Genomic DNA, 10909 nt, shown 5'->3' on the forward strand with positions numbered 1-10909 from the left:
GAGGCGGCAGGCTGGGGAGCGCGGTGTGGGAGTTGCGCTGAGCCGGGGCAGCCGCAAGGGCAGATGAATGTGTCACGGGGAGCGGGCGGGCAGGGTGTCAGATGGGCACGCTTCCCTCCAGGGGAAGGAGGGCTGTGCGAGACGCGGGGCGGAGGGGAGGGGAGTGATTAGCAAGCAGGCGTGAGTCACGCATCCAGTCCCCGGGCAGCGGCGTGCGCCGCGGACTCCCCTGGGTGCGGACTTGGTGCCAGGCAGCGCAGCTGGCGCGGGGAAAGGTGCCAGGTTTCCTGCGGGGGCCTCGCGGGGTGGGGGCCGGAGCCTGGGATCTCACGGCCACCTGCTCCTGGCGCGAATCCAGGGTCCGCGGGTTTCTGCGCCCGTGGGCCTGGCTGGCCTCGGCGATCTCCCAGCAGGCCCCGACCCCGCGGCCTGCCTCCTCCCCGCCGCCGGGCCCCTGCGCCCCCTGATGTCCCCCCTCCCCCCCTCCCCCGCCGCCCAGCCCCGCACACCGCAGCCTCGGGACCAAGTCGGGGCCACCGGCCGGGCTGTCGCACGGGGCGGGCCCCACATCGCAGGAGGGAAGGGCGCGCTGCCCGCGCTCGCGGAGGCCCTCCCGGCCCGGACAGCGGACAGCTGCTGTCCCGGCCTCGCCGCGACGCCTAGGCCGGTGACCACTGACTCTCCGGTGCCCTGGGGAGTCGTGGGCAAAAGAAATCCAAGCGGTTTCCGCCCCCACCATAGGCCGCAGGGCCCCTCCTCCTGCGGGCACCTGGGTCCCCACGGCCGCCGCAGCAGGCACGCTCCGTGGCCCGAGCTTCTAGAAGACTCTTTTCGGAGTCGACTGCGTCTCCCTCCCCGTGGGCCCTGAGGGGGCTGGGCCAGGGTGCGGGGGAGCCTGCCCTTAGAAGAGGCACAGGGTAGAAGCCCCTCTCCGGCGCGGCCCAGGAGCGAGGAGCGTGTGCTCGGAACTTCCCCGTCCATCCCCTCGGCCACGGAGAGGGAGGAGGGCAGACGTGCCTCTGCTCCTGACGTCTCCTGGCTGTTCGAGCTTCTCTCCGCATCCAGGGGGTTACTCGCCGTGTCACATGCTGGACGTTAGCCTTTGCACAGCTGCACCCACAGCTCCGAGGAGGACCGAGTTCCTCACACCCTGCGGTCACCTGTGTTTGCCCCTTTCCTGAGAAGCTTCTCTAACCTACCTGGGGGTGGGGGTGGGGGACACTGGCTTGTGCCCTGAAAGCTGAAGGCCACTCCTCTGCTTGGCCAGACCTGGGAGAGGGAAGGGCCAGGCGGGCCTTGCCCGGGCCCTGACCAGCACACAAGGCCTCAGAAGACGGGGTCTGGCGACAACCCTTGCTTGTCATTTCCCTGCGTGCAGCGTCAGTCAGCGAATGTATCGAACACGTACTAGGCTCCGTGCCCAGCTGCTTTCACCTTCGGCTGATCACTTCCCTGCATCCATTTTCTGTCTGCAAAAATGAGATCAATAAATCTCAGCTGAGAGGAAAGCGGTTCTTTCACAGCAGAGCTGGTAAAGGAACAATAGCCAGAGGCCGTCACCTTTCTGCACAGCCATGACCAGCGGGAGGCAATGACGCAGTTTGCCCCTGGTGACAAAAACGTGCGGTGGGAGCCATCCTGCAAACCCTCGCCGCCGCGTGCTGCCTCACTCGCGTGGGCGGCCAGCTTGGCCTGCCTGGAGTCGCAGACGACAGGCCCCTGCCCCGGGCTCCGGCTCAGGACTGCAGCGAACAGGCTCCTGTATGTTTGCGGCGTGTGGTGTAGCAGGGAGCATTTGGGGGCTGCGGTGGGGTATGGCTTGTGCTCTGTGTGTGTGTGTGTGTGTGTGTGTAAGAGTGTGGTGTGTATGGCGCGTGTGGGGGGGGTGTGGTCTGTGGGGGGGGGAGGCTTTGGGCGTGGAGGGTGCTGCCCCGTAGGAGCCCTAAACCAGTGGAAAATCTCTTCATGTTCCCTTCCTGAGGCCGTTCCAGGGAAGGGCCTTGGTTTGAGGTCCTGAAGGACTGATTTCCCAAGTGTGGTTCACAGCGGCTCGAACAGCAGAACCATCTGTGGACCTTTTTGAAAATGCAGATTTGGTGATTTACTGAAGGAGGACCTCTAGAGTTGTTGGGGCCTCGTGATCTGCACTTTGAAACAAGGCCGTTGGAAAATTCTTCCGCACCCTCAAGCCTGAGCGCCACTGAGCCAGCCTGGGGAGCCCCCAGGAAAACCCCACCTGCAGGGAGCGCTGTGTGCGCCCAGGCCGCCTGCATACGGCTGAGGTGCGCACGCGTGTGAAGGTGGCCCATCTTTCCACTTGGCAGCAAACATCTCCCTGGGTCACGTCCACCCCGGCATGCTCGTGTTTGTGAACTTTTCACGTCACCAGTTAGCCCCCTCTGCCCCAGCTTTTGAAGCCTCCGTGGTTTATGTACCATGAATATGCACTGCCGGCTGGGGTGGGTTTGTCCTCAGGCCATTTTGTGGGGAGACTGGTGTCACCTGACCTTTGTAGAATATCCTTGAGAACAGACACATTTCCTGTGCCTTTTGTTTCCTTTTGGCGCCCCAGGGTCTAATGTGGGGCTCTGCACACAGCTGGTGCTAAACTGCTTGCTAAATAAAATGGCGCCAGCTTGGAGAGGGTCCCCAGGGGCTCCTGGACATGTGCTCTGCAAGGCCCTGCCTCCTCAGCACCCACACCCGGCCTGCCCACCTTCCCTCACCCCCTTCATTAGATGAACGTGAGGACGGGGCAGCTCCTGGCAGGCCCAGCGCAGAGGCGGGCGGCCATCTTGCCTCGGCGGGGTTGAGAGCTAGGCCGGATGGGCTCCGGCCCTTCCATGCCAGCAGAACGGGGAGCGCCCTGCTGCTCTTGGGCTGCTCAAAGCCCTTCTGAAGGGAGCAGGACCTGATGCCGCACCTCACCGTTGGTCCCCAGGCAGCAGGATCTAGGGGAGGGCGCAGCACATCTTCGGAGCCCCCTCCACACTCCTATGCCAAGCAGCCTCCGGGGGGAGCAGAAGGATTCGGGGGCTTTGGGGGTCAACCGTCTTGGCAGGCTTCTTAGTCTCCCTACCCCTACCCCCCCAATCTGAGTCAAATTTTAATTGAAGCCTGTGAAGCACAAAGTCCCACCGAAACCATTACAAGAGTCTTCTGGAAAATAGGGACTGACAACAGGGAAGAGGATGAAAGAAATCGTAGCTCAGCAAGCCCTCTGGGCAATCAGTCCCAGGGCACCCAGCAGACGGCTTCTCCATCTCTATCCTACCCAAGTCCTCACCCAACCCTGAGCTCATTAAAAGGAAACCAAAAGAGCTATATTATTTGGCTTCCATCTGGCCTCTTGAGACTTAAGGACTTTAATCAGTAAAATGTTAAAGAATAAAATAACTCTACAATAACAAGAAAGCCGCCAGCTGGCCCTTCCAGTGACCTTGCCAGAGTGCCTGGGAAATGGATCACATCATCTGGGCTTGACTTCCCTCCTGGGGAAGAGTGAGCAATTACACCATTTTAGGATCCAAGTTTACAAAAAATTTACTTCCCCAAATAAGAAAATTTGTGCCCCCAAAACAGCTTGTATCTAATGTATCATCTGTTTCCTGCATCCCACTGCCCCCACCCCAAACCAGCCCTCCTCTCTTCCCTATTCCAGGCCCAGAATTCCAACATGGCATCTTTGGGAAGGGCTGACAGTTCAAGGCACCACAGAAGGGTCCCAGGGAAGAAACGTGGAAAAGTCTAAGAGCAGGAAATAAATTACACCGATTGAAAAGACAAGAAAAATAGTTGAATTCCTTCTCCAGGTCCAAGTCTAGGACTTATCAGTCCTCTTCCTGGAGCCATCTTGCTCTCATGAGGAGAAGCTAAGCCTAAATCTGCTAAGGAAACACAGAGAGCAGACAAGGTGCCCAGCAGGTGACGGTTGAGGAGAGGGGAGAGAAGGGCGCTGGTGGTGCAGGCTGGACTTCTCTTTTTCAAGGAGCCACTGAGAAGGAGCTTAAGTGTGTAGACCTGGGAGGCAGCCCCTAAATTCCCACACACCCTCCTCTGGCAATGGCCGACTAGCCCTTGCCCCACCTGGTGTGTCCCTGGGAAACAGGCAAAGGGGAACAGGAAAGACGCCGCAGCAGGCAGGATAGAACCTGGAGCCTGAGGCTTGGGCTCTGCACTCTGGAGTGCTGTGAGAAAGGGGCTCAGGCTCTTCCTCCCCAAGAGGGGAATGGAGGAAGAGGCAGTGTGAGGTAAATCTCCCCATTGAAGGATACAGTTGCAGCCTGAGTCACTTGGCTGGCTCCCCCTCCCACCTCACTCCCCTCCTCAGACTCCTTTTCGACAGCCTGTGGAAGCCTGTAGAATCTTCTTTCATAGCCATGAAAGCTCTGTCTCCTTCTAATGGCTGGGCACCTCAAGCAGACTCAGGGGGTCATTGGCATCTTGGCCATTAGTGCCCTTTCTGAAAGTCCTGGCCATCATCCTCCCAGGAGCACCGCAGGCTACAGGGGTTAGGGGGGCCAGACTGTGGTGGGAAGAAGCAGTAGTAAGGGGGAGCATCCTCTCTGAAGTGTGAGGGGCAGACCCCAGAGAGACACCCTCAGAAGGTCAGTAAGGGGCTTGCGGGGGGAATAGAGCGAGTGGCACTTGGGTGGGTGGTGCCGCTCCTGAGTCTTGGACCAGAACTTCTTCCAGGCTGTTAAATGTGCGATTGATTGCCCTGGAAGTTTCTAACCATACAGCTATGAATGTTCTTTCCAGGTCACCCCAAGTTTCTTCTTGTGTCTCATCTTCACAACTTGTGGGGGTGGATTTTTCTCATTTTATTTCATTTTGATTAATTACTTAATTTGGATTTTCTCATTTTAGAGAGGCAGAAGGCAAGGCCCAAAAGATCCCATTCTAAGTAGAATCACTGAGCTCCAAAGCCATGTATTGTTTAAAGCTCATGTCACTAAGGTGCCCTGGCCAGCTGGGTCCAGGGGCACACGTGGCATCAGAGCCCCCCCGGGGGCTACCAGCTTGCTCTCTTCAGCGCAGGCTCTCCTCAAGCAGAGGCCACTGGCCCCCACAGCTCCAGGCTCGGAGCCAATCTGGTCAGCAACCCCAGGAGAAAGGGCCTGACTCTTTTTAATTCTTTAAAAGAAAGTATTGAGAATATTCTTGTACCTACTACCAGATTTGTCATATCTTTATATTCTGTCCTGAGCTGGTGTTTAAAAAAATGTTTTTTTAGGGGCGCCTGGGTGGCGCAGCGGTTGGGCGTCTGCTTTCAGCTCAGGGTGTGATCCCGGCGTTACGGGATCGAGCCCCACATCAGGCTCCTCCGCTGGGAGCCTGCTTCTTCCTCTCCCACTCCCCCTGCTTGTGTTCCCTCTCTCGCTGGCTGTCTCTGTTAAATAAATAAATAAATAAAATATTTTAAAAAAATGTTTTTTTAAGGAAAAAGGAAATGGATAAATGGTGGTACATCCAGACAACGGGCTACCCAATCATGAAAGGACGTGGGAGAAACCTGAACACATATTGATTAAGTGAAAGAAGCCAGTCTGAAAAGGCTACCGACTGTAGTAATTCCAACGATCTGGCATTCTGGAAAAAGCAAGACTATGGAGACAGTGAAAAGACCCAGGGTTGCAGGGGTTGGAAGGAGGGGAGGATGAATAGATGGAGCAGAGTTTTGAGTGAGGAGACTGTAGGAGATCACACCACAATGGTGCACACGTGTCTTTATACGTCTGTCCAAAGCCACAGAATGCACGCCCCTGAGAGTGAGCTCGAAGGCAGACCGTGGACTCTGGGTGGTAACCATGGTTCCGTGTGGGTTCCTCAGTGGTAACAAAGGTACAACTGGTGCTGGACGTTGATGGTGGAAAAGGCTGAGGAGGGCCCAGGGGAGATCTCTGTACCTTCTCAATTTTGCTGTGAACCTAAAACTGCTCTTAAAAAAGCAAAGTCTTTTAAAAACACACAAAATACAGGAACCCAAGTCTCCATGATGCCCCCACTGAATTGTTTCCTAATAACAAAGTACCACACACTAAGTGGCTTAAACAACAGAACTTATCATGCAGTTCTGGAGGCCAGAAGTCCGAGATAGGGTGTCAGCGGTTCCTTCTGAGGCTGTGAGGGCGAATCTGTGCCCTGCTTCTCCCCCCAGCTCTGGTGGCTGCTGGCGATCTTTGGTGTTCTAGATGGCGTCACCCCGTTCTCTGCTTCATGTTCACGTGCCATTCTTCCCGCATGGGCGTGTTTCCAGATACGCTCTTTCTGTAAGGGTATCAGTCATACTGGATTGGGACCTGTCCCAATGACCTCATTTTAACTTGATGACCTCTGTAAAGACCCTGTCTCCGAATAAGAGCACATTCTGAGGTATGAGGGGTTAGGACTGCAACGGTTTTTTTTGGGGGGGGGGGACTAATGCAACCTGTAACACCCACTGAAGACACCACCTTGCCCCGACCTGTGGTGGCTGAGTGCTCCGTCGCCACGGAACCGTTCAGGCTGGGTTTACAACTGGCCGGGCCGAGCTGACCGTATTCCATAGCAGAGATCTCACAGGGGACCTCACAGGCACGCCGCAGCTCACACCTGCTCTCCCTTCAGAGCAGCCTGTCACCGCACAGTGTGGTTAGACACATCTTCCAGGTGTCAGAGCGCAATTCAACACGTGGCGGGGCAGCTTCCCTCAGCAGGTGTAGACAAGCCTGCACCCGTCACAACCAAAGGGTCTCAGGGAGCCTCGGGCGCTCCCAGAGCTTTTCTCCTCTTGTTATGTCTCTGAGCCACAGAACCCACACATGGGGTTGCATGGGGTAATTCCGAAGAGAATTCTCTCAAGATCTATTGCCCAAAACACACTTACTGTCCGACACAGCCATTTTTATTCCTCGTAGAGTCCCTCTTTGCATTGCTGACTCCAAGAAAGCTAATTAATTATTTGAGACACCACTATTAAATTGACACAGTGATTAATCTGATAATCCTTTTTATGAAATTACCTCTGAAATGCTAACTTTTCATCTTTTGAAACTCACTGTGTAAATTACTCTGAAGGTTACATTGTACCAGCTTTTGGCTCTGTAAATCTTAATGGCAGTTTTTTGCCAAAAGCAATAAAAGCTGTCCTGAATTTATCAGGTCAATCAGGAAAGAGGCAGGCAGGCAGGAAACTGAAGGTGACACGCCGCAAGTGGGGGGTTTGTCTGACGGATTGTTAGGACCTGCTGTTGCCAGTTCGCTATAGGACACTTTAAACGGTGGGAGTCTCGTGAGGCAGGACAGGAGCTGCTGGTTGCAGGTGTCAGGGCTCCTTGATAGAAGAGCCTGTGTGGTTCTAAGAGGTGGGTCCGTTCCCACCTTGTCCCCACCACCATCTCTACATCTCCTCCCAGTGCACCTCCCGAGTATCTCAGCCATGCAGGACGGAGACAATGCCCGCCCTCCTGGCACTTCCGTTCTAATAGGAGAGGTCGGACAATACACAAGAGAAAGGACAAGTGAGAGGGTGTTGCATTCTGTGGGAGGAGGATAAGGGAGAACGAGTGGGGGTGGCAATACACAATTTTAAACCAAGGGGTCAGGGACGGCCATGTTGCTTCACACACCTCACTCACCCCAGCCCTGGCTCTGCCTTGAAAGGATTACATTTGAATAAAGAACTGGGGGTGAGAGATTGGCCATGTGGATACTGGAGAAAGAGTCTTCCAGGGCACAGCCAGTGCCATGGACCTGATGTGGGAGCCTGCCTGGTCAAGGAACAGCAAAGGGGAGCTGGAATGGAATGAATAAAGGGTCAGTGGCAGGAGTTAAGGTCACAGAAGTTTGGAATCCATAGGTCGTGGAAAGAGTTGAGTAAACCTGGCACTTCTGGGTGTTTTGCAAAGGAAAAGCAGGTCTGTCAATCCTGTCTGCTGCTGGCGTTCCCTCCCCACCTTGGGTCCTGATCTGGAGGGGTCTCCAGTTAGACCACAGCACCTGAGGGCTTGTGCTAGAAGGGTGTGGGCTGTACAACGCGTGGGTGAGCACTTACGGGGGGGGGGGGGGGGGGCTGAGGCACCTCCCTGCAGTTTCCTGCAAATCATTGCTGCTGCTGCTGCTTCTCTGGGCTGGAGCCATCGAGGTCTTTTCTGCTTTGTGGGAGCAGGAAGCTTATCACTTCCTACCACCCTCTGTCCCGGATTTTCTGCCATCCCTGCCTAGACAGGTGAGAGGCCCCCACAAGCCTCTAGGCCGATTCTTGAGGCGGAACAAGTTTCTAATGAATCTAATACGAAGCCTGGAAAACAGAAGAGGTTTCTGATGCCCACAGGTTGCTCCTGAGAGAAGTCCTCAGTGCACAGGAGAGTTGGGGTCAGCAGCAGGACAGTGACATGGTGACAATGGACAGCCCCCTGGGACCCCCCATGCCCATAATCCTGTGCAGAAGCTGTTCTGTTATTCCATCACACTCCCCTCTTCACCAAAAGGATGACTTTTCCACAGTCACGATGCCATATTGAGGTGCCAGCCTTCCAGGAGTCTGAAGGAGGTTCAGGGAGAGCCCGCGAGGTCTTTGAGGGCAGCACCGAAGGGGCCCCACCCCCCCCCCCCCAGCTCACTCTGCAGTTGGAGAACAGTGGGCTTCTCCGTTTCAGACAAAACCTGTCTTTGGCCTTGAGGCTCCGGATCCAACCTCTGTGGCTGCCCTTTGGCTGAGCTGCCCCACGGAAGGATTTTCTGGAAAGGGACAGCCAGGTGTGCATTTGGGGAGGTTCTGAGATCTCTGCCATCTCTGTTTTCTGCTCCCTGGGTGTGAGGATTGAGCCACTGATGGACAGTTGTCACGATAGCGAGCATAGCTGCTTTTTTGGTTTGTCCCCCAGCCCTCCTCCTCCTCTGCCATGGCATTGATGGCGCCTGACTCCTCTCGTCCCCTCCCCCTTCCATCCAGGCCCTCACCATGTTCCAGAACAATCCCCCACCGTGCGCATGGTGAAGGGGCCTGTCTCCCCGTTGTTTTCTAGTGAGCCTTTTCTTCCCCTGAAGCACATCCAAGAGAGCCGAATCCACTGCCCTCTGGGTTGCCATGGAAACAGAGCATTCTTCCCTCTTTCCTCTTCTGTTTACCTTGGTCAGGGACTGCGGCAAAAACCAGCCAGTCGCTGAAGGAGAGGGAGGCCCCGGGTGGGGGAGAGGGAGGAGGGAAAGGCGGCCGCTCTAAACCAGCTCATTCCGGTTCCGAGCGGCTCCCCGCTCCACTCCCAGAGGCTCTCGCACTAGGCGTGGGCGGCGTGCGCTGCCGCCGGAGGCTCTGGGCGCGCAGAGGAGTGGGGAGGGCCTGCAGGCTACTGTGCGACTGCCCCCCACCCCAGGTTCCACTTCAGCCTGCGCTCCTCCCTGCCCGCGCGGCTGCTGCAAAGCCTTTGTCCTGCCGCCCGCGCTCGCGGGGCCTCTGCTCACTACACAGGCGCGCCGGCCGGGGGTGGGGAGTGACGGGAGCCGGGCCCCGGCCCTGCTCTGTGTCCCGGCCCAAAGCACCCTCACCCTGCCCGCACCCCTGCCAGGCCCTCCTGACAGAGGGCCCTGCGTCCTCTTGGACCGTCCCTGCGGCAGCCCGAGGGATCGCTTGGTCCTCTCTCTGGCTTCCAGCTTCCAGTCGTTCTCAGAATGAAAACCAAACCTCTGCTCAGCTCTTTATCAACTGCCCCGCCTGCCTCTCCCTCCTTGCCTCCCATGCCTCTTCTCCTGGGTTCCCGTTCTCCCGCTACCTGGCTTCTTCCCTTCCAGAAGACACCGAGAGCGGGGTTTGGCTTTGTCTGGAATGCCCTGCCCCGATGCAATGCCACTCTCCCTCACGCGCTTTCTAGCTCCTGCGGCCTCCGGGAGGCTCTCCCTCACCTTCCTGCGTCCGGCGGCTCGTAGTCATTCCCAGCAGCCTCTGCGGCGGCCTTCCCTGGGACCGGCTCCGCGCTCCCCGCCTCCCTCGCAAGCTCCCTGAAGGCAGGCGAGCTCCCCGCAGCCGCGCCGCCTCCGGGCAGGCCGTGGCGCCTACTAGGTGCTCAGTTCGTGGGGGCTCCCCGCCCCGGCCTTCGCCCCGCGCGCTCCCGCCTTCGGGCCAGGCCGGGCGCGCCCCCTCCCGGCCGAGCTCCACCGGCTGCCGCCGCCCGCCCGGGGAAGGCCGAGGAGCCACGGAGACGGCCGTCGGTCGGGCTGTCGGAGCCGCGGGGTCGCGGGGTCTCGGGCACGAGGCCGTCCCCGCTCCAGCCAAGCGGGGGCCTGGCTCGCGGAGGGGAGGCCCTCCAACCTGTGAACCGGGGTCCGCCCTCCGGACTTCCGTTCCGCTTCAGACGTGCTGGGGGGAGAGGGCCGTGGAAAGGCTTGGTGGACCTGCAGGGAGGCCGACGCCCGGGTCTGAGGTTGTGGTGGGGGAAAAGCAGGGCGCCCCTCGGGTGCACGCCCCTCTGAGCGACCGCTATGTTACCGTGCTTATGGAGCCCAGCCATGTGGACGGAAGTCGGCCTTTGCGGGAGTGGGCAATGCGGGGGAGCCAGGGGCCGATGCCGGCATCCTGAACCATGGCCGGATCTTGGCGGTTCCGGTGCACACTCTGCCTTGTCCTCCGGCGCGAGGCTTAGGGAGGAAGGAAGACCCCGGAGCTGCATGGACTCCTTTGCAGTCGCGGGAGCAAGTACGTTTACTCGCGTAAGGTCGGGGAGATGTTGCAGACATCGCTGGCCGACAGCTTTCGGTGGAAGGTTCGAGAGGGATAAACTGACCAGTCTGTCTTCTCTGAGATGACAAGGACGGAATATCAGCTGCTTTCTCTTCTTTTCACAGTTGCCACTTGCCCTACTGCTCCACAGCTCCCGGCCTGGGGTGGGCTCCTGAAACAGGAAGTGGCCAGAGCGCCCACACCCCCCCCCCC

At 57.9% G+C, this 10909-nt stretch overlaps 1 long non-coding RNA gene across 1 annotated transcript; it reads right to left on the reverse strand.

Moving 5' to 3' along the window:
- Positions 1 to 5716: 5716 nt before the first annotated feature.
- On the reverse strand, positions 5717 to 10106 carry LOC103676656. Its single transcript, XR_572184.2, has 2 exons — positions 9883 to 10106; positions 5717 to 6270 (listed from the first exon to the last, which is right to left on the reverse strand). It is a non-coding gene; the product is annotated as an uncharacterized LOC103676656 (long non-coding RNA).
- Between the last annotated feature and the right edge of the window lie 803 nt (positions 10107 to 10909).

This window comes from Ursus maritimus, unplaced genomic scaffold (assembly GCF_017311325.1).
Source record: "Ursus maritimus isolate PB19 unplaced genomic scaffold, ASM1731132v1 scaffold_3, whole genome shotgun sequence".
NCBI lineage: Eukaryota > Metazoa > Chordata > Mammalia > Carnivora > Ursidae > Ursus > Ursus maritimus.